This window comes from Carcharhinus amblyrhynchos, unplaced genomic scaffold, assembly GCF_965287045.1.
Source record: "Carcharhinus amblyrhynchos unplaced genomic scaffold, sCarAmb.v2.hapA scaffold_76, whole genome shotgun sequence".
NCBI lineage: Eukaryota > Metazoa > Chordata > Chondrichthyes > Carcharhiniformes > Carcharhinidae > Carcharhinus > Carcharhinus amblyrhynchos.
Window position 1 is genome coordinate 127,544 of NW_027649816.1, and position 19,083 is coordinate 146,626.

Genomic DNA, 19,083 nt, shown 5'->3' on the forward strand with positions numbered 1-19,083 from the left:
CTTGGGACCAGTGGTCATAATTTATTAGTTTTGAAATATGGACAAGGATAGGCCTGGTCCAAATGTTAAAGTCCTAAATCGTGGCAAGGCCAATTTTAATGGTATTAGACTGGAACTTTCAAAAGTTAATTGGGGGAAGCTGTTTGCAGGTAAAGGAGTGTCTTGACAAGTGAGAGGCTTCCAAAAGTGAGATACCGAGAATTCAAGGCCAGCATCTTCCTGATAGCGTGAAGGGCAAAGCTGGCAGGAGTAGGGGAGGGACACTGGATGACCAGAGATTGGCTCTGGTCAATAAAAAGAAGGAAGCATATGTCAAGTATACCTTGGAGTTCCTCTCTGGGGTTTTCTTTATCTGGGTAGGTAAGGTGCTGATACAGGCTCTGATTTATTGTATTTAATTCTAGAGGGTTTCCTTATCTTGTAAGGAGGAGGACAATTGCATCTCTCATTGGGATATCCATTGATGGGTGTCTTGACGATTTTTCTTCTTGTCAATATGGTTTTTTTGGTGGAAAATGGTTTAATTTTTCCATTGATGGTGGGGTCTGAAAGTGCCTGTGATATGGCTGAAGTTGAGTCTTGGCGTGGTGTAAGAATCCTTGTCTCACTGACTCCTGTCTCGTCATTTCTTGTACCTGATGTTCTCCTTTTTCTGGAGTATCATTTCATTGCTTGGAGGTTTTGGAATGCTGAGTTAGGTCCCGACTGATTGTATTACACCATGAGGGATCTGTGGGTGGCACTGTGGTTAGCACTGCTGCCTCACAGCGCCACAGACCTAGGTTTGATTCCCGGCTTGGGTCACTGTCTGTGCAGAGTCTGCACATTCTCCCCATGTCTGTGTGGGTTTCCTCCAGGTGCACCGGTTTCCTCCCACAGTCTGAAAGATGCGCCGGTTAGGTGCATTGACCCAAACAGGTGGCGGAGTGTGGCAACTAGGGGAATTTCACAGTAACTTCATTGCAGTGTAATGTAAGCCTTACTTGTGACTAATAAACAAACTTCAACTTTAACTGTGTTTGTATAGCTCTGTCATTGTTATCCTGTTGGGGAGAATGTGTACCATGGTGCCATGTGCCAATTACAACAATGTAATCTGAACCATTTACTGGTCTTGTCTATGTGTATGTGGAATAATGATCACTCTGTACTGTGCTAGATTTTGTTCTACTTCTGATGCCTGTTTCGATCCTATAGCCAAGACTTTGTGTACATGTTTATCTGTGTGGGAAGGTGCTATGGGAATTACCCCATACAGAGTCACTGCTGACTTGTGACAAGCTGCTGCATTCCATTCATTGTAACAGTGACCACATATAAAGCACCATATTCGTCATGGAGTTCGGTTACGAGTGGTGTGCCTCGGGGATCTGTTTTGGGGCCACTGCTGTTTATAATTTTTATTAATGATCTGGATGAGGGTATAGTTGGGTGGATTAGTAAATTTGCTGATGACACCAAAGTCGGCGGTGTGGTAGATTGTGAGGAAGGGTGTCATAGTTTGCAGGGAGACTTAGACAGTTTGCAGAGCTGGGCCGAGAGGTGACGGATGGAGTTTAATGCGGAGAAGTGTGAGGTAATTCACTTTGGTAGGAATAACAGATATGTCGAGTATAGGGCTAACGGGAGGACTCTGAATAGTGTGGATGAACAGAGGGATCTAGGTGTATGTGTACATAGATCCCTGAAAGTTGGGAATCAAGTAGATAAGGTTGTTAAGAAGGCATACAGTGTCTTGGCGTTTATTGGTAGGGGGATTGAATTTAGGAGTCGCAGCGTCATGTTGCAACTGTACACAACTCTGGTGCGGCCGCACTTGGAGTACTGTGTGCAGTTCTGGTCCCCACATTATAGGAAGGATGTGGAGGCTTTGGAGAGGGTGCAGAGGAGGTTTACCAGGATGTTGCCTGGTATGGAGGGGAGGTCCTATGAGGAAAGACTGAGGGATTTGAGGTTGTTTTCGTTAGAAAGAAGGCAGCTAAGAGGGGATCTTATTGAAACATATAAGATGATTAGAGGTTTAGATAGGGTGGACAGTGATAGCCTTTTTCCTCGGATGGAGAAAGCTAGCACGAGGGGGCATGGCTTTAAATTAAGGGGGGGTAGTTATAGGACGGATGTCAGGGGTAGGTTCTTTACCCAGAGGATGGTGAGGGATTGGAATGCCCTGCCTGCTGCAGTTGTAAATGCGCCTAATTTGGGGGCGTTTAAGAGATCCGTGGATAGGTTTATGGATGAAAAGGGATTGGTTTAGGTTAGAGGGTCATTGTTTTTTAACTGGTCGGCGCAACATCATGGGCCGAAGGGCCTGTTCTGCGCTGTAATGTTCTATGTTCTATGTTCTATGAAATGCTTGAAATGTCCTGAGGCTGTGAAGGTATTTTATAAACATACCCAAGTCTTTCTTTCCTTTGCATGTTACTCCTCCTCCTGCATGGAAATAAACTCTGATTACATTGTCCACTAATCTGATTCTTTACACTAGCTTGGTAGAATTACCAAGCTTTTCAGTCGCTACTTCCTGGTTGAAATCTTTTCACCCTTGCTGATCAAGCATGACTGGGTGTTAGCCAGATTCCCCAATTAAAAATAAATGTAAAAAGGCTGAAGTGTGCCTGTAAGATTTGAGCGTGTAATAGATCTACTGAATGATACTCTTTATACTTTAACTTTGAAAAACATTTAATGTGCAGCCTATGAATTTGGAGCACGGTTGTGAACCCACACAACTCTGTTATTGTGAAAGGCCTGATTCATAATATTTGGGATTAGATGGTCTTTACCACAGCAACTTGAGGAGGCTACTCCTCTCAATTTTGCCATTCAGTAAGATCATGCCTGATCTGCATTTCCACTCCATCTACCTTGCTTAGTTCCATAACCCTCAATACCCTGAAATGAACAAAAATCAGCTTTGAAAACTCCAGAGGCTGCCCAGCATCCACAGTCTTTGGGGAGGGGATGGATTTCCAGATCTCCACTACTATTTGAACTGTGAGCAGCATGATTAGCATTGCTGCCTCATAGCTCTAGGGACCTGGGTTCGATTCCCAGCTTGGAGTTTGCACATTCGCCCCGTGTCTGTGGGTTTCCTCGGGGTGCTCCGGTTTCCTTCCACAGTCCAAAGATGTGCAGATTAAGTTGATTGGCCATGCTAAATTGCCCCTTAGTATCTAGCATAGTGTGTACATTAGAGGGATTAGCAGGGTAAATATGTGGGGTTTCAGAGATAGGACCTGGATTATTATTTAAATGGTGAAAAATTACAACATGCTACTGTGCAGAGGGACCTGGCAGTCCTTGTGCATGAAGTGCAAAAACCCAGTCTGCAGGCGCAGCAGGTGATCAAGAAGGCGAATGGAATGCTGGCCTTTATAGCGAGGGGGATAGAATATAAAAGCAGGGAGGTCTTGCTGCAATTGTACAGGGTACTGGTGAGGCCGCAACTGGAGTACTGTGTGCAATTTTGGTTCCCTTATTTGAGAAAGGATATATTAGCTTTGGAGGGAGTGCAGAGAAGCTTCACTAGGTTGATTCCGGAGATGAGGGGGTTAGCTTATGAGGAGAGATTGAGTAGGCTGGGCCTATACTCGTTGGGAGTTTAGAAGATTGAGGGGAGATCTTATAGCGACATATAAGATAATGAAGGGGCTAGACAGGGTAGAAGCAGAGAGATTATTTCCACTTAGAATGGAAACAAGAACTAGGGGGCATAGCCTCAAAATATGGGGGAGTCAATTTAGAACAGAGTTGAGGAGGAACTTCTTTTCCCAGAGAGTAGTGAATCTTTGGAATTCTCTGCTCATTGAAGCAGTGGAGGCTGCCTCGTTAAATATGTTTAAGTCAGAGATAGATTTTTGACCAATAAGGGAATTAAGGGTTATGGGGAGCAGGCGGGTAAGTGGAATTGAACCACTATCAGATCAGCCATGATCTAATTGAATGGCGGGGCAGGCTCGAAGGGCCAGATGGCTGACTCCTGCTCCAGTTCTTATGTTCTTATGTTCATATGATGGGATTGTTGTTAGTGCAGAGTTGATGGGCCAAATGGCCTCCTTCTGCACTGTAGGATTTTTATGATTCTATGATGGTGTGGCTACATAAGAGGTCATATGGCAGGAGCATGGGAGTTATCCTCAGGATCTCAGGCAGAGATGTGGCTGTTGAGCTAAGCATAAACTACCGTTATTGGAAATCGTTGATGTCAGTGAATTAAGGATTCAATAACATTCTACATGATGTCAACCAGAAGTGCTGAGTGGATGCTCTGGCGGTCCCCAGCATTCAGATGTCAGTCTTTAGTCAATTTGATTCATGCCACATGATATCAAGAGACAGCATGGGATACTGCAAAGGCAATGGACCCTGACAATATTCTAGCAATAGTACTGAAGACTTGTGCTCCAGAACTTTCTGTGCCCCTAGCCAAGCTGTATCATACAGCCACAACATTGGCATCTACCCAGCAATGTGGAAAGTTGCCCAGATATGTCCTGTATTCAAGAAACCTGGCCAATTACCACCCCATCAACCTACTCTCAATCATCAGTAGTGATGGAAAGAGCCACCAACAATGTTATCAAGCAGCACTTACTCATCAATAAAGTTACCAAAGTCCCAGATGACCATAGGCTTCCCTCCCCTTTGAGGAGAGCTGGTTATTGGTTTAACCTGACGATTGTCACATCTCAGATGAGAGGCAAGATTGTGAAGGCAGGGTCTTTATGAATAGCCTCAGCATTCAATGACATTACCATCACTGAATCCCCCGCTATCAACATCCTGGGGGAGGGCTAGGCATTGATAGGAAACTAAACTGTACCAGCCATATAAATACTGTGGCTACAAGAGCAGATCAGAGGCTAGGAATACTGTGGCGAGTAGCTCATCTCCTGAGTCTTCAAACTCTGTTCACCATCTACAAGGTACAAGTCAGGAGTGTGATGGAATACTCCCCACTTGCCTGGATGGGTGCAGCTCCAACAGCTCCATCAAGAAACTTGACACCGTCCAGGACAAAGCAGCCAGCTGGATTGGTACCCCTTCCACAAATATTCATTCCCTCCACCACTGATGAGTCTTGTGCACTGTCTTCAAGGTGCACCGCAGCTTCTGAGGCAGCACCTTCCAAACCTACGACCACTATCATCTAGAAGGACAAGAGCAGCAGATACCTGGGAACACCACTGCCTGTAGGTTTCCTTCTAAGCCACTCGCTATCCTGATTTAGAAATATATCACCGTTCCTTCACTGTCGCTAGGTCAAAATCTTTAACTTTCTCCTCAACAGGTATATTAAGAGCAAAAGGATAGTAAGGAATAAAATTGGTCCTGTTGAAGATCAGAGTGGTCGGCTATGTATGGAACTAAAAGAAATGGGGGAGATATTAAATGGGTTTTTTGCATTTGCATTTACTAAGGAAACTGGCATGGAGTCTATGGAAATAAGGCAAACAAGTAGGGAGGTCATGGAACCTATACAGATTAAAGGGGAGGAGGTGCTTGCTGTCTTGAGGCAAATCAGAATAGATAAATCCTCAGGACCGGACAGGGTATTCCCTCGGACCTTGAAGGAGACTAGTATTGAAATTGCAGGGGCCCTGGCAGATCTATTTAAAATGTTGGTATCTACGGGTGAAGTGCCGGATGATTGGAGGATAGCTCATGTTGTTCCGTTGTTTAAAAAAGGCTCAAAAAGTAATCCGGGAAATTATAGGCCGGTAAGTTTGACAGTAGTAGGTAAATTATTGGAAGGACTACTAAGAGATAGGATCTACAAATATTTGGATAGACAGGGACTTATTAGGGAGAGTCAACATGGCTTTGTGTGTCGTAGGTCATGTTTAATTAATCTATTAGAGTTTTTTGAGGAGGTTACCAGAAAAGTGGGTGAAGCAAAGGCAGTGGATGTTGTCTACATAGACTTCAGTAAGGCCTTTGACAAGATCCCGCATGGGAGGTTAGTTAGGAAAGTTCAGCCACTAGGTATACATGGAGAGGTAGTAAATTGGATTAGACATTGGCTCAATGGAAGAAGCCAGAGAGTGGAGGTGGAGGATTGCTTCTCTCAGGAATCAGTGCTGGGTCCATTTTTGTTTGTCATCAATATCAATGATCTGGATGATAGTGTGGTAAATTGGATCAGCAAATTTGCTGATGATACAAAGATTGGAGGTGTAGTGGACAGAGAGGAAGGTTTTCAAAGCTTGCAGAGGGATTTGGACCAGCTAGAAAAATGGGCTGAAAAATGGCAGATGGAGTTTAATGCAGACAAGTGCATATTGCACTTTGGAAGGACAAACCAAGGTAGAACATATATAGTAAATGGTAGGATACTGAAGAGTGCAGTAGAACAGAGGGATCTGGGAATACAGATACGTAATTCCCTAAAAGTGGAGTAACAGGTAGATACGGTCGTAAAGAGTGCTTTTGGAACATTGGCCTTTATAATTCAAAGTATTGAGTATAAGAGTTGGAATGTTATGGTGAGGTTGTATAAGACATTGGTGAGGCTGAATTTAGAGTATTGTGTGCAGCTTTGGTCACCTAATTACAGGAAGGACATTAATAAGGTTGAAAGAGTGCAGAGAAGGTTTACAAGGATGTTGCCAGGACTCTGAGTTACAGAGAAAGGTTGAATAGGTTAGGACTTTATTTCTTGCAGCGTAGAAGAATGAGGGGAGATTTGAATGAGGTGTATAAAATTATGATGGGTATAGATAGAGTGAATGCAAGCAGGCTTTTTCCACTGAGGCTAGGGGAGAAAAAAACTAGAGGACATGGGTTAAGGGCGAAGGGGGAAAAGTTTAAAGGGAATATTAGGAGGGGCTTCTTCACACAGAGAGTGGTGGGAGTGTGGAATGAGCTGCCAGATGAAATGATAAATGCGGGCTCACTTTTAACATTTAGAAAAACTTGGACAGGTACAGGATGAGAGGGATGTGGAGAGATATGGTCCAGGCGCAGGTCAGTGGGACTAGGCAGAATAATGGTTCGGCACAGCCAAGAAAGGCCAAAAGGCCTGATTCTGAGCTGTAGTGTTCTATGTTTCTATAGTTCTAACAGCACTGTGAGTGTACCTGTGCCTTAGGGACTGCAACGTTTCAAGAAAGGCAGCTCACCACCACTTTCTAAAGGGCAACCAGGAATGGGCAATAAATGTTTGTCTAGCCAGTGACACGCACATTGCACAAATGATTTTTTTAAAAGTTGGCGATACAGTACAAGGGTTTTGCTATATCGATCTACTTTGATGAAAATGTTGCAGATAGTTTTGGAAAGTTCCAGCAGGTGTGGTGTTTTAATTGCATTGTTACACTTTCCAACAAATCGAAGGGGGTGCAGGGGATGTGAGGAAAAAGTCTTTCACCTAAAGGGCGGTGGGAGTGATGAACTCTCTGCCTGAAAGGATGTTGGATTTAGAGACCCTCATAACATTTAAGGAGTATTTAGGTGTGTACTTGCGATGCCAAGGCTATGGACGAAGTGTTGGAAAATGGGGGGATTAAAATAGTTGGGTGGTTTGTCTTTGACCAGTGCAGATGTGATGAGTCAAGGTCTTTTTTCTGTGCTGTAGACCTCTCTGATTCTGCAACTGAGTCTATAAAGATGTCATTGGCAAGCTAGCAGTTATATACCACATGAGACTAGACAATTAGGTACCAGGAGCCATGGAATAGAGAGTCAGTGTTGAGTTAGATGATGATGCTTGATGTAATAAGTCCTATAGACAAGGCCATGGGATAGGTTTCAGCAATAGTGGCTGCAGTAAAAACAAGATGGCACAGTCAGGATATGCATTGACCCAGTGCTCTTGAGCAAAGCATTCTTCAGGCCATGTTATCCTATAAAGACAATGGAACAAATGATTGCAGACATGTCGAATATTCAGCATTCTTGATGTGAAATGCAGTTTCTGGTATCTGTAAGGAGAGAGCTATTCTGGCAGCCCTTGCTAGATGAGGAATCCTTGAAACTAACTACATTCATGTCTCTGATAGGCAGATATTCTTTTGAATGCCCATTGGGATTCCCAAGGGCAGTGAAGTTTTCCAGGAGTGCACGGATCAACTCTTTTACAGACCAATCTTGTGAGATTATTGCAGATAATGTGCTGGTTTGGTTCGTACTCTGCAAGAACATGTTGCACATCTTTGTCCCTTCCTGGACAGAATCAGGACCATCCAGTTAAGCTGAATTCTGCGAACCGCAGATTCAGGGTCACCCAGCTTCCTTACATGGGCCATTTACTCACAGAAGATAGCGTCACCCAATCCAGACAAGACCAGGGCTATATGACAGATGGCCATTCCTGTGAGCAAGCAGTTACAGCAATTTCTCGTAATAACACATTATCTTTCTAAGTTCATTTTGTGTTATGGTGAGGTCACTGGATCTATTTGCTAACATCTCCACCAGGATGTTGAGTGATGTTGGCAAAAGCACCACACAGCAATCTTCAACAGACTCAACTGAGTGCTCGCAGCCCCAGTAATGCTACTTTGATGTTCAAGCAGCTGTACTTCTATCTACCTCCCAGCATGGAGTTGGTGCCGTCTGCATCCAGAACGGCAGACCAATAACCTTTGCATCAACGGCTCTCACTGACACTGAGACCTGTTACGCACAGATTGAAAAGGATTTTATCTGTCAGAAATTTCATGACTTCATATATGGTCAGCCTACAACTGTTGAAACAGATCACCAGCCACTCATAATTATCTGAAGAAGGCTGCAGGGATGAAATGGAAATAGTCGAGAGCTTCAAGCTTCTAGGTGTCTAGATCACCAACAACCTATCCTGGTCCCTCCACACCACTGCTATAGGTCACCAAAGCCTCTACTTTCTCAGGAGGCTAAGGAAATTTGGCATGTCCGCTACGGCTCTCACCAATTCTTACAGATCCTTTCCAATTGTGTCACAGCTTGGTACAGCTCTTAGTCTGGCCAAGACTGTGTGAAACTAGAAAAAGTTGAACTTAATCCAGTCCATCACTCAAACCAGACTCTCTCCATTGACTTTGTCTACACTTCCAGCTGCCTTGGGAAAAACAGCCAGCATAATCAAGGACCCCACGCGCCTCAGACATACTCTTTTCCACCTTCTTCCGTTGGAAAAAAAATACAAAAGTCTGAGATTGCATACCAACTGACTTAAGAACAGCTTCTTCCCTGCTGCAATCAGACTTTTGAATGGACCTACCATATGTGAAGTTGATCTTTCTCTACACCCTAACTATGACTGTAACACTACATTCTGCATTCTCTCCTTTCCTTTTCTATGTATAGTATGCTTTGTATAGTGTGCAAGAAACAATACTTTTCACTATATACCAATATGTGTGACAATAAAAATTGGTGGCACTTGGGACTCTGTGTTAAATTCCAGCCTTGAGTCATTGTCTGTGCTGAGTCTGCATATCCTTCCCATATTTGGGTTTCCTTTGGATTCTCCGGTTTCCTCCCACACTCCAAAGATGTGCAGATTAGTTTGATGGCCATGCTAAATTGCCCCTTAGTGTCAGGGGGACGGGCAGGGTAAATACTGGGCTTATGGGGATAGGGCCTGTGTGGGATTGTTGTCGGTATAGACGGTAATGGCCTCATTCTGCAGTCTAGGGATTCTATGATGCTACGATTCTATGAAATCAAATCAAATCTTCACACTGTGTCTGCACCATTACAACGCATGGTGTTAACGTTGCAATACTCCAACCCTCATAGCCAAATATGGCATGGAACTGTTCTTGGCTGATTTCCTTTCCAGAATTTTCTTACATGCCACAGATCAGGTGGATTGTGAGGAAGACATTGACATTTTGGAATAGAGATTCCTCTCGTCAAATTCAGGAATGCAAACAGGCCTTGCAAGCAGACATCATATGCAGGTAACTGCACAATATCATCAGGGGCTGGCTGGAATCCTCAAGGGAGCTTTCTTATGAGCTCTGCACATTTTTCTCCATCAGAGATGAACTGACTACAGGATGGACTAATACTGCATGGCCAGCGATTTGTCATTCTTACTGCTCCCCACAAGCATCTTCTTGAGAAATGTGCATGGGATCGTATAGACTACTAAGCTGCACTTCTCAGCCTGAGAGACCTACCACCATTTATAACAACATTTTTCCTGGCGTACCAGGACCATGATTCCTCCTGCCATGGCTCTGCTGCAGGCTAAACTTGAAGCCAACACGAATGAGGCCCTACTGAAAAGGCACTCTGATCAGTTCATAAGGATTAGGAGCAGCATAAAGCCATTCGGCCCATCGAGTCCGCTCTGCCATTCGATCATGGCTGATATGCTACTCATCCCCATTTTCCTGCCTTTTCCCCATAGCCCTTCAACCAATTACCCATTAAAAATCTGTCTAACTCCTCCTTAAATTTTGTCTCTGTGCCAGCATCCATCGCACTTTGGGATAGCAAATTCCACAGATTCACAATCCTTTGGAAAATGTGGTTTCTCCTCAGCTCATTTGCTATCTCATCCTAAGACTATGACCTCTTGTCCTAAAATGCCCCACCAGCAGAAGCATCTGCTCCATGTCTACTTCATCCATACCTTTTATCATCTTGTGTACTTCAATTTGAGCTCCCCTCATCCTTCTAAATTCCAGAGAATATAGGCCTAAACTATTCAATCTCTCTTCATGTAACAAACCCTTCATCTCTGGAATCAATCTATTGAACCTCCTCTGAACTGCCTCCAATGCCACTAAATCTTTCCTCAAATACCAAAACTGCACAATACTCCAGATGCAGCCTCACCAATGCCTTGTACAGTTGCAACAATACTTCATTACCTAATCCTTTAGCTATTAATGTCAGCATTCCATTTGATTTTTTTTATTATGCATGAACTAGGACATGCATGAACTAGGACACCCAGATGTCTCTGCACTAGAGCACCCCAAAGTCTCTCCCCATTTCGATAATAAGTTACCTTCCCATTTTTGCGACCAAATGCATGAACTCACACTTATACACGTCAAACTCCATCTGCCACATTTTGGCCCACTCTCCTAACCAATCTATATCCATTTGTAACGTTCTTACAAGAACCCATAGATCAAGATGCCCATAGACCTGGCCCTCTAACTCAGGTTGAATGGTCAGGATTCATACTACACATGGCCGTGACCTGCAACCAAACAGCTATGTGGTGACCTTGAATGGTGTTCACTATGTGTGTAATAATCATCACCTTCTGCAAGTAGCAGAACTAGCATCAACAGATGAAACACCACTTCAGTCATCCGGCCTGTGACACCAGCCTCCTGCACCTCCTAGAGGCCAATGCAACTAATCCTACACTATCAAGGGCAAGAGTCTTAGTAGTGTTGAAGAGCAGAAGGATCTTGGGGTCCGGGTCCACAGGACTCTTAAATCGGCCTCGCAGGTGGAGGAGGTGGTCAAGAAGGCGTATGGTGTACTGGCCTTCATTAATCGAGGGATTGAGTTTAGGAGTCGGGAGGTAATGCTGCAACTTTATAAGACCCTTGTCAGGCCTCATTTGGAGTACTGTGCGCAGTTCTGGTCGCCTCACTATAGGAAAGACGTAGAAGCTATTGAGAGGGTACAGAGGAGATTTACAAGGATGTTGCCTGGACTGGGAGGCATGCCTTATGAAGTTAGGTTGAGGGAGCTGGGTCTCTTTTCCCTGGAGAGACGAAGGTTGAGAGGCGACCTGATAGAAGTTTATAAGATGTTGAGAGGAATAGATAGGGTGGATTCTCAGAGGCTATTTCCCCGGGTTGAAATGGTCGCTACGAGAGGACACAGATTTAAGGTGCGGGGAGGAAAGTACAGAAGTGATGTTAGGGGTAAGTTTTTCACTCAGAGGGTGGTGAGTGAATGGAATCGGCTGCCGTCAGTGGTGGTGGAGGCGAACTCGCTGGGGTCTTTTAAAAGACTTCTGGATGAGTATATGGGGTTTAATGGGATTGGGGGTTATAGATAGGTCTATAGATTGGTAGGTGTTGATGTGTTCGGCGCAACTCGTGGGCCGAAGGGCCTGTTTGTGCTGTAGTGTTCTATGTTCTATGCATTTGACAAACACACAGATCAAACATCCCATTTTAGGCAGTGGTGGGGAGAAGGAGATGCAATGGGCTAGGCACCAGTTGCTACAGCCTAATCCGTGCCACTGTATGTATGTAAATAGTTGTGCATTGATTTGATTTATTATTGTCACATGTTTGTTGCATGCTGTACAGACAAAGCATACCATACATTGAGAAGGAAAGGTAAAGGGTGCAGAGAATGCAGAATGTAGAGTTATAGTCATAGGGTGTAGAGAAAGATCAATTGAATATAAGGTCAGTCCATTCAAAAGTCTGATGGCAGCAGGGAAGAAGCTGTTCTTGAGTCAGTTGGTACATCAGACTTTTGTATCTTTTTCCTGATGTTTGTTTGTTTGAATGTCACAGAATGATCTGAACATAGTTGTCCCAACTAAACTGGGAAGAGGTAGACTGAGAAGTGACATGAGAACATGATGACTCGGCTATGTCAGAGGTCACATGGTAGGAGTGGGGGAGCTATCCCTGGATCTCAGGCAGTGCAGTAAGTAGTTTCACAACACCAGGTTAAAGTCCAACAGGTTTATTTGGTAGCAAATGCCACTAGCTTTCGGGGCTCTGCCCCTTCTGTTGGACTTTAATCTGGTGTTGTGAGACTTCTTACTGTGTTTAACCCAGTCCAACAGCAGCATCTCCACATCAGGCAGCGCACCAGTACTGTATGTAACTGTTGAGCCTAGCAATAAACTGCTTTCATTGGAAGTGCTTGATGTTGGTCATTGAATGAACCCACAACATGCCACATGAAGAAGTGCTTCCTGATATCACCGCTAAATGGGCCAGCCCTAATTTTAATCTCGTGATTTTGTTCAGGACACCCCATCTGAGAACAGTTGATTTCTATTTACTCTGTCAAAATATTTTAATCATTTTAAACATCACAATTAGATCACCTCTTAATGGATACTCAAGAGAAGGCAAGGCTACTCCATAATTCTATCTCCTTCACAATAGCATTGGAAAGAGATAGGATCAGGCAGGCTAGGAAGGTGTTTATCTGGAATAAGGGGAAATATGAAGACATCAGGCAGAAAATTGGATGAGTAAACTGGAAGGAGGTGTTCTTGGGGAAAAGCACTGAAGGAAGGTGGCGGATTTTCAAGGAATGTTTATCTGGAGCTCTGCACGACAATGTTCTGATGAGACAGGGAGGTTTCAGTAGGTCGCGGGAACTGTGGTGCACGAAGGTTGTGATGAACCTAGTCAGGAAGAAAAGAAAGGCGTACAAAAGGTTCAGAGGGCTAGGAGATGTTAAGGATCTAGAGGAGTATACGGTTTGTAGAAAGGAGCTTAAAAAGAAAATTAGGAGAGCCAGAAGGGGTCATGAGAAGGCCTTGGCGGGTAAGATTAAGGAGAACCCCAAGGCGTTCTACAAATATGTGAATAGTAAAAGGATGAGAAGTAAAGGGATAGGACCTATAAAAGGTGAAGGGGGGAATGTCTGAGTGGAACTGGAAGAAATGGCAGAGGTGCTTAATGAGTACTTTGCCTCGGTATTCACGGTGGAAAATGATCTGGGAGGTTGTACTGCAGGTTTGCGGCGGAATGGAAAGATTGAGTATGTGGATGTTAAGAAAGAGGATGTATTGGAAATTTTAAATTCTATCAAGTTAGACAAGTCGCCCGGACTGGATGGGATGTACGCCAGGTTACTGTGGGAGGTGAGGGAAGAGATTGCAGAGCCCCTGGCGATGATCTTTGCGTCGTCGATGGAGATGGGAGAGGTTCTGGAGGCTTGGAGGATTGCAGATGTGATTCCTATATTCAAGAAAGGGAACAGGGACAGCCGGGAAATTACCAACCGGTGAGTCTGACTTCAGTGGTTGGTAAGTTGATGGAGAGGATTCTGAGGGACAAGATTTATGAACATTTAGAGAAGTTTAGTATGATCAGAAATAGTCAGCACGGCTTTGTCAAGGGCAGTTGTGCCTAACGAGCCTAGCTGAGTTCTTTGAAAATGTGACTGAACACATTGACGAAGGCAGAGCAGTGGATGTGGTTTACATGGACTTCAGCAAGGCGTTTGATAAGGTCCCCCATGCAAGACTTCTTGAGAAGGTGAGAGGGCATGGGATCCAAGGGGCTGTTGCCTTGTGGATCCAGAACTGGCTTGCCTGCAGAAGGCAGAGAGTGGTTGTGGATGGGTCTTTTTCTGCATGGAAGTCAGTCACCAGTGGAGTGCCCCAGGGATCTGTTCTAGGACCCTTGCTGTTTGTCATTTTCATAAATGACCTGGATGAGGAAGTGGAGGGATGGGTTGGTAAGTTTGCCGATGATACGAAGGTTGGTGGTGTTGTGGATAGTCTGGAGGGATGTCAGAAGTTGCAGCGAGATATTGATAGGATGCAAGACTGGGCGGAGAAGTGGCAGATGGACTTCAACGCGGATAAATGTGTAGTGGTCCATTTTGGTAGGTCCAATGGGATGAAGGAGTACAATATCAAGGGTAGGAGTCTTAGCAGTGTTGAGGAGCAGAAGGACCTTGGGCTCTGGGTCCACAGGACTCTTAAATTGGCTTTGCAGGTGGAGGATGTGGTCAAGAAGGCATACGGTGTGCTAGCCTTCATTAATCGAGGGATTGAGTTTAGGAGTCGGGAGGTAATGCTGCAACTTTATAAGACCCTTGTCAGACCCCACTTGGAGTACTGTGCGCAGTTCTGGTTGCCTCACTACAAGAAAGATGTGGAAGCTATTGAGAGGGTGCAGAGGAGATTTACAAGGACGTTGCCTGGATTGGGTGGCATGCCTTATGAGGATAGGTTGAGGGAGCTAGGAGAGACGACCTGATAGAGGTTTGTAAAATGTTGAGAGGTATAGATAGGGTGGATTCTCAGAGGCTATTTCCCAGGGTTGAAATGGTCGCTACGAGAGGACACAGGTTTAAGGTGCTGGGGAGCAAGTACAGAGGAGATGTCGGGGGTAAGTTTTCCACTCAGAGGGTGGTGAGTGAGTGGAATCGACTGCTGTCGGTGGTGGTAGAGGCGAACTCACTGGGGTCTTTTAAGACACTTCTGGATGAGTATATGGGATTTAATGGGATTGAGAATTATAGATAGGCCTGGTAGGTATGGATATGATCGGTGCAACTTGTGGGCTGAAGGGCCTGTTTGTGCTGTAGTGTTCTATGTTCTATAATTTAATTCCTCATAATTTAATTCTGGCCTTGAGTTCTGGTATTAATCTGATGAACCTGCACTACCCCCGCCAACGATCGCTATATATATAATATATAAATCGTGTAACATCAATATATCCTTCCTGGTCAATTCAATGTGTATTTTAATGAGTATGTTGTCTTGAATTTCTTGCTTGTCTGTCCTGCTGACTGTGTTTGCCGTGGGATAGTGACAATTATTTCCAGGAATGGATGGCCTGTGACAGGCAGAACTAGGTTTGGCCACTGGGGCGATTGAACTTGAGATTTAACCAGCTTGGCAAGAGGGAATGTCACTCTACCTGTTACAGCAGCAGTGCTGGGAGCTATGCAGATTTGCAGTCTGTACCTAGAAAGACAGATGATAGACATTTCTGGGAATAAAATGGCGGCAAATATCCATGATTCCATTCATCAACCTCAAAACCATTCTCCCTGATCCCAAAGAAGTGTTATTTTAAATGTGAGTGACAATTGCAAAGGTAGATTTTTTATTAGTAGCTGCAATGTAACAGGAGGAATATATCTGTTTACGTATCTATCATGTATCTATTTAGTTATTTATAAAGAAATGATAACTTTTTTTAAGATAGGGCAGTAATTTCTGAAAAAATATTGCAGTGTATTATATTATTTCATACCCTGAGACAAAAAGCTAATTTTTTTCCTATAGCCAAATTGCCGTGTAAATAATGGTTAGTGATTACGTGAGAAAGCTGAGGTTATAGAATGGAATACAGAGAATGGCAGAAGGATATGATTTGGCTGATTGGTGAAAGGAAGTCGGCGGGGGGGGGGGGGGGGGGGGGGAACGAGACCACTTGGATCGTAAAGTATGGGTCAGGGAAAGTGCAAACCAGGCCTGAATATTTTTCTTGTTCAACAAGGAAATTGAAGGGTATCAGGGCTAGGTGGGGAAATAGAACAGCCTGAATCAGAGGGGAACCAATATCTTGGGGGGAAAATTTGCAAAGGCTGTGCAGGGAGGTTTAAACTGATTCAGAGGGAGGGTGGGATCCTGAGTAGCAGGGATGAGATTAAGGGGGTCATAGATGAGGACTGTAAAGCACAGCATTGTGAGGGCGGAGTAGAGCATGGTTTGAAGTGCGTATACTTTAATGCGAGGAGTATTCGCAATAAGGTGGATGAACTTGCAGCATGGATCAGTACCTGGAACTTTGATGTTGTGGCCATTTCAGAGACATGGATAGTGCAGGGACAGGAATGGTTGTTGCAGGTTCCGGGGTTCAAATGCTTCAGTCGGAGTAGAGAAGGAGGTAGAAGGGGGGGAGGAGTGGCATTATTAGTCAAAGACTGTATCACAGTGACAGAAAAGAAGTTTGATGAGGACTTGTCTGTTGAGGTAGTATGGGCTGAGATTAGAAATAGGAGAGGAGAGGTCACCCTGTTGGGAGTCTTTTATAGACCTCCTAAAAGTTCTAGAGAGGTAGAGGAAAGGATTGCAGAGACGATCCTGGACAGGAGTGAAAGTAATAGGGTAATTGTTATGGGAGACTTTAACTTTACTAATATTGATTGGAATAGCTATAGCTCTAGCTCGTTAGAGGGGTCAGTTTTTACACAAAGTGTGCAGAAAGGTTTTTTGACTCAGTATGTAGATAGGCCAACTAGAGGTGAGGCTCTTTTGGATTTGGTGCTGGGAAGTGAGCTAGACCAGGTGTTAGACTTGGAAGTTGGTGAGCATTTTGGTGATAGTGACCACAATTCGGTTACGTTCACCTTAGTGATGGAAAGGGATAGGCATGAATCTAGGGGCAGTAGTTATAGCTGGGGGAAGGGTAATTATGAGGCTATTAGGAGAGAATTAGGGAGCATAGGTTGGACTAGGAAACTACAGGGGCTGGGAACATCCGAAATGTGGAGTTTTTTCAAGGAACAGCTACTGCGAGTCCTTGATAAGTATGTCCCTGTCAGGTAAGGAGGAAATGGTCGAGTAAGGGAACCGTGGCGCACTAAAAAAGTTGATTCGTTGGTTAAAAGGAAAAAGGAGGCTTATGTCAGGATGAGGCTTGAAGGCTCAGGTAGTGCACTGGAAAGCTATAGATTAGCCAGGAGGGAGCTAAAGAGTGAGTTGAGAAGAGCTAAAAGAGGACACGAGAAGACTTTGGCTGATAGGATTATCATTTATATAGATGATCTGGAGGAGGGAACCGAGTGTAGGGTGTCGAAATTTGCTGATGACACCAAGATTGGAGGAAAGGCAAATTGTGCGGAGGGTGTGGAGAGTCTACAGAAGGATCTAGATAGGCTGGGCGAATGGGCCAGGAAATGGCAAATGGAATTTAATGTTGGCAAGTGCGAGGTGGTCCACTTTGGTAGGAATAATGGTAGGAAGGATTATCACTTACGTGGAGAAAAACTGCAGCAGGCGACGGTGCAGAGGGACCTTGGGGTCCTTGTGCATGAGTCGCAAAAACCCAGCTTGCAGGTGCAGCAGGTGATCAGGAAGGCGAATGGGATGCTGGCCTTCATAGCGAGGGGGATTGAATATAAAAGTAGGGAGGTCTTGCTGCGGCTGTATAGGGCATTGGTGAGGCCGCAGCTGGAGTACTGTGTGCAGTTTTGGGCGCCGTACTTACGCAAGGATATTTTGGCCTTGGAGGGAGTGCAGAGGAGGTTTACTAGGCTGATGCCGGAGTTGAGGGGGTTGAGCTATGAGGAGAGGCTGAATAAACTAGGCTTGTACTCGTTAGAGTTTAGAAGAATGAGGGGAGATCTCATTGAGACGTATAAGATGATGAATGGGATGGATAGGGTAGAGGTGGAGAGACTCTTCCCACTCAGAAAGGATAATAGGACTAGGGGGCACAGCCTCAAGATAAAGGGGGGGGGGGGCGGTTTAGAACAGAGTTGAGGAGGAACTTCTTCACTCAAAGGGTGGTGAATCTCTGGAATTCTCTGCCCGTTGAAGTGGTGGAGGCTACCTCGCTAAATATTTTTAAGACGCGGGTTGATGGGTTTTTGATAAGAGAGGGGATTAAGGGTTATGGGGAGAGGGCGGGAATGTGGAACTGAGCCACGACAGATCAGCCATGATCTTATTGAATGGCGGGGCAGGCTCGAAGGGCTAGATGGCCTACTCCTGCTCCTATTTCTTATGTTCTTATGTAAGGATTAAGGAGAATCCTAAAGCTTTCTTTAGATATGTCAAGAACAGCTATTTACCATTTATATAGATGATCTGGAGGAGGGAACCGAGTGCAGGGTGTCGAAATTTGCTGATGACACCAAGATTGGGGGAAAGGCAAATTGTGCGGAGGGTGTGGAGAGTCTGCAGAAGGATCTAGATAGGCTGGGCGAATGGGCCAGGAAATGGCAAATGGAATTTAGTGTTGGCAAGTGTGAGGTGGTCCACTTTGGTAGGAAGAATGGTAGGAAGGACTATTACTTACGTGGCGAAAAACTGCAGCAGGCGACGGTGCAGAGGGACCTCGGGGTCCTTGTGCATGAGTCGCAAAAACCCAGCTTGCAGGTGCAGCAGGTGGTCAGGAAGGCGAATGGGATGCTGGCCTTCATAGCGAGGGGGATTGAATATAAAAGTAGGGAGGTCTTGCTGCAGCTGTATAGGGCATTGGTGAGGCCGCAGCTGGAGTACTGTGTGCAGTTTTGGGCGCCGCACCTGCGCAAGGATATTTTGGCCCTGGAGGGAGTGCAGAGGAGGTTTACTAGGCTGATACCGGAGTTGAGGGGATTGAGCTATGAGGAGAGGCTGAATAAACTAGGCTTGTACTCGTTAGAGTTTAGAAGAATGAGGGGAGATCTCATTGAGACGTATAAGATGATGAATGGGATGGATAGGATAGAGGTGGAGAGACTCTTCCC